The following is a 5,531-nucleotide window of genomic DNA, read 5'->3' as shown; positions in this document are numbered from 1 at the left end:
GAGAGAGAGAGAGCGAAAGAGAGAGAGAGAGAGAGAGCGAAAGAGAGAGAGAGCGAAAGAGAGAGAGAGCGAAAGAGAGAGAGAGCGAAAGAGCGAAAGAGCGAAAGAGCGAGCGAGATAGAGAGAGTGAGTGAGCGAAAGAGAGAGAGAGAGTGAAAGAGAATAAAGAGCGACACCGCTTACGCACGTGTAGGATTCGGCGCTTTGTCCCGGACACGCTTGCCTGCCACGCAAAATTAGTGGGGGAGGGGGGGGCGGGGGAGGCGAGAAATTGGGTATGTGTGAATGGGATTGAGGGCACGGGGGGGGGGAGAAGGGGGAAGAGAGGATGGAAGGAGTGGAAGGGAATGGTATGCAGAAATAAGTCTGGTGTATGGAGAGAGAGGGAGAATGAGTAAAATGGAGAGGGGAGAAAGGGAGGGAATGAAGGATTTTTTAAAAATGTTCACACGCACGGGCACAAACGCACGCATAAACACACGCACGCATAAACACACGCACGCATAAACACACGCACGCATAAACACACGCACGAATAAACACACGCACGCATAAACACACGCACGAATAAACACACGCACGCATAAACACACGCACGCATAAACACACGCACGCATAAACACACGCACGCATAAACACACGCACGAATAAACACACGCACGCATAAACACACGCACGCATAAACACACGCACGCATAAACACACGCACGCATAAACACACACACACACACACACACACACACACACACACACACACACACACACACACACACACACACACACACACACACACACACACACACACACACACGAGAGTGACAGACAAACACACCGAGACAGAGAAGAGACAGCCCCACGCACGTAAACAGGAGCAAATCCCTCCAATGACGAGGGCGCGACACCATAAACAACTGCACAGCCCAGACACCCGCGCCACAGCAGCAGACGAGCAGGTGGGCGGGCGTGAGGGTGGGCGGGGGCGGAGGGCGGGTATGGGCGAGAGTGCTAGACGGATATGGGCGTGACTGCATCTGTGCGTGTGTGTGTATTGAGCGAGGAGGAGAGTTGGATGGTCATGTACGCATTTCTCTTCCCCCTTTTGTGTATTACGTGAAAGTGCTTCCGCATTTTTTACCGAAAAGTCACTCTTTCTGTCTATCTATATATCTATCAATATAATGTATATAATTTTGTTCAATTTGTATGTTTATATGTATCTGTGCTAATATTAATGTGTTATTATTTTTTTTTAGTAGTTTCTCTTTGAGTTTATGTATCCATGAATTTATTTACAAAGTTATCACCCAAGTAATAAAAATTGGACGTAAAAAAAATAAGTAACAAAAATGACTAAATGAATAATTGAATTGGTTACAATAAAAGAGGATTCGAAAGGCAAGAATTCCTGTCATTAAGGCATGCGTTGTGAGGGTCTTAGGGAGCTCTTTAAGGGTAAGAAAGGGAGGGAGGGAGGGAGGGTTGCACTGGGGAGGGATATAGGAGGGGTGGTAGAAGGGCAAGGTTGGGGGGGGTGTTGGGGTGGAGGGGGGAAGGGGTGTGACAGGAGTTTACCGTTACAAAAAAACAGCGCTTTTGATCTTGGGTTCAACCGGTACGTGAGGGGATTCTTTTTGTGCGTTTTTTAAATATTTATTATTATTATTATTTACTATTTGTTATTGTTATTACTGTTATTGTTATTATTATTATTATTATTAGTAGTAGTAGTAGTAGTAGTAGTAGCAGTAGTATCATTATCATTATTATTATTATTATTATTATTGTTATTATTATTGTTGTTGTTATTATTATTATTGTTATTATTATTATTATTATTGTCATCATCATTAGTATTTATTATTATTATTATTATTATTATTATTATTATTATTATTATTATTATTATTGTAAGCTATATAAAGAGATACGCTGAAATAAACGAGATTTATACCACCAAAGGCGTCAGTGCATGTCAAGATACAGCTAAGAAAGAATGAAATAGAAAGCCAGCTATTCACGTAAGAAAAACATGTCAGCTGATCTTTCAAACTTCTCAAGAGTCGGGTTATTAAGCTTTAATATTCGTTAGACTTGGGGGGGGGGGGGCAATGGGTAGGTGAGGATTTTTTTTTTTACCTTGGTTTTAATTTTTTTGGTTAGTATTAAAGTTTTGGTTTTCGTTTGTGACTGTTATTGTGATTAGAATTAGTATATTTTTAGTGGTTTTACGGCTTATATTTTTTTCATAATTCAGTTTTTTTATCATTTATTATTAGTGTGAATTAGCCTTGTTTTTATCGTTGTTGGTGCTGGCGTTTGTTATTAATATATTATAACCATTTGTTAATCTTTCCATTTACAAGATTAATAGTCAATGGCACTATCATTATCAGCAGCAACAGCCTGTCATTATTGTAAAAGTGTTTATTTATGTTTATGAAGCTCTCGGGGCATAGTCGTTGTATTTCTATTAATCACTGTTTTTTTGTTGTTTCTTTTGCGTTGGTACCATTTTGTTTATCTTTTATTTGTTTTATTTCACTGTTTGTAATTCTCCTTAATCGAGCCCTCCCGTTGGAAGATTTGTTAGTGTTTATTAGTGTGTGTAAATATTTTAGATGTTTTGTATTATTTGTTACGTTTTTCGTTATCGGTATCATCGTCGTCGTCATCGTCGTCGTCGTCGTCGTCGTCATTATCATCATCGTCATCATCATCGTCGTCGTCATCATCATCGTCGTCGTCATTATCATCGTCGTCGTCATTATCATCATCGTCGTCGTCATTATCATCATCGTCATCGTCATCGTCGTCGTCATTATCATCATCGTCGTCGTCATCGTCGTCGTCATTATCATCATCGTCGTCGTCATCGTCGTCGTCATTATCATCATCGTCATCGTCATCGTCGTCGTCATTATCATCATCGTCGTCGTCATCGTCGTCGTCATTATCATCATCGTCGTCGTCATCGTCGTCGTCATTATCATCATCGTCGTCGTCATTATCATCATCGTCGTCGTCATTATCATCATCGTCATCATCATCGTCGTCATCATCGTCATCGCTATTGTTGCCGTTGTCTTATTGTTATCATCGTTTTATTCATTTATCGCTGTCAGTTATGGAAATATGTCACATTTATGATATCACTCTACTTAACATATTTTATTGTGTTATTTGATGATTATCATATTTATTCAATTTATACAATTTTACTCATATTTAATTGCATATTTTTTAATGTAAGTTGGAATTTAAAGTTTTCTTATGATATTTATTCATTTTTACACGTAAATTGTTTACATCACAACTTATTTAAACATTTTATATAATTATTGCAGTTATAATTATTACTATCTTGATTATTTCATTTTCATCAATTATGATTTTTGTATATATGTATAAGGCACGTTTTCATCATATTTTTAACGCAGCTTGATTTTTTTATGGCATTTTTTATTCTTTGTAATTTTCGCTTTGTTTTTTAGTTATTCATTTATTAGTAATTTTATTTTTATGTATTTTATTAATCTATTTCAGGTTTATTTATTTTATTTATTTATTTAAATTTTATGTATTTTATTTATATATTTCAATTTTATGTATTTTATTTATATATTTCAGTTTTATGTATTTTATTTATTTATCTTAATTTTATGTATTTTATTTTTTAATTTTATTTTTATTTGTTTTATTTTCATGTATTCTATTTTATGTATTTTATTTTATGTATTCTATTTTTTTGTTTTTATTTTTTATCTTTTATATTTGTTTTATTTTCATTTTCTAGTGTATGCATTTTATTTATATTTATTTTATTTTATGTATTTTATGTATATTTATTTTATTTTATGTATATTTATTTTATTTTATGTATTCTATTTATATTTATTTTATTTTATGTATTCTATTTATATTTATTTTATTTTATGAATTCTATTTATATTTATTTTATTTTATGTATTTTATTGTTTGATATTTATATTCATTTAATTTTTTATGTATCCTATTTTATATATTTTATTTTGTTTTATTTTATTTATATTTATTTATTTTCATTTATTTATTCTTATTTATTGTCGTCTCAACTCCTCTTATAAAATCCACGCGGCGGCAACCGAGGTCAACAGCAAGCAAAACCGGTTGGCTTGGGTTGGGGCTCTGCTAATTTGTTTGTTTGTTTGTTTTTGTTGTTTTCTGTTTTTTGTTTGTTTGTTTGATTGTTTTTGTTGTTTTTCTGTTTTTGTTTGTGTTTGTTGTGTTTTGTGCTTTTGTTGTTTTGTTGTCTTCTGTTGATGGAGGTGATTTTTTTTCTTAATTCTTGTTTTTGTTTGGAATATGGTATGCGTTTTACTCTCTGGAGTTGATGAAATGCGTGTTTTTGTTGTTTAGTTTGTTTTTGTGGTGGGCGTTTTCTTTGTATGTTTTGTTCTCTACCGTGCTGGTGGTGGTGGTTGTGTGGTATTTTTATTTATTTTATTTTCTTTCTTAAAATTCTTCTGTCTTCTTTAGGTTTGTAGTTGATGATTTTTTTTTTTTGTTCTTTGTTGGTTTTTTTTCTACGGTTTCATTTTTTTTATTTGCTTGCTTTTCTTTGGTTTATTATTGATTTTGTGTTTGTTCTTTGGTTTGATCTTTGTTTTGTTCTTTTGGTTTGAATTTTTTTTTTCTTCTTTTGCTGTGTTCTTGGCATTTTCCGTCTCAACGTCACATTTAATTGATTTTTGCGTTCTTTTCTCTTTTCTTTTCGTACGTGTGCTTCTCTTGACGTCTTGGATCGTGTGTCCCTGGCTGTGATTGCGTTAAATGTTTTGTTTTGTTTGCATTGTTGACTTGCTTGTTTGTTTTTCTTACTTTTAGTGTGTATGTGAGAGTGCATGGACGGGTGCATTCGTGTGTGTATGCGCGTGTGCATAAGCCTGTGTAAACGCGAGGACATAGATACACACATGTGCGTATTGGCTGGAGTCCAAGAAATACTCACACTGGAGGATCTAGACTGGCTGTACCGACGCCGAGGTCCTCCCGAAGAAAAGGCTGTCGAGATAGGGTCACGTTGTGGGGCGGGGCGGGTGGCGTGTGGGTGAGGCTCTGGGGTGGTGGATGGATAGATGGGTGGGTGGAGGGTGGATAGATGGGTGGGGTGTTGGATGGGTGGGGTGGAGGATGCGATAGATGGGTGGGTGGGTGGGTGGGTGGAAGGTGGATAGATGTGGGTGGGTGGTGGAGGTGGATGGGTGGGTGGGTGGGTGGGTGGAGGGATGGAGAGGGGATGAGTGGGTGGGTGGAGGGATGGAGGTGGGTGGATGGGTGGAGGGATGAGTGGGGTAAGGGATGGGTGGAGGAGGGGATGAGTGGGTGGATGGATGGAGGGATGAGTGGGTGGATGGGTGGAGGGAAGAGTGGGTGGATGGGTGGGGGGATGAGTGGGTGGAAGGGTGGAGGGATGGGCGGAGGGATGAGAGGGTGGATGGGTGGAGGGATGAGTGGGTGGATGGGTGGAGGGATGAGTGGGTGGGTGTGAGGGG

The sequence above is a fragment of the Penaeus vannamei genome, chromosome 3 (genome assembly GCF_042767895.1).
Source record: "Penaeus vannamei isolate JL-2024 chromosome 3, ASM4276789v1, whole genome shotgun sequence".
NCBI lineage: Eukaryota > Metazoa > Arthropoda > Malacostraca > Decapoda > Penaeidae > Penaeus > Penaeus vannamei.
Note: the sequence above shows the minus strand (reverse complement) of the source record.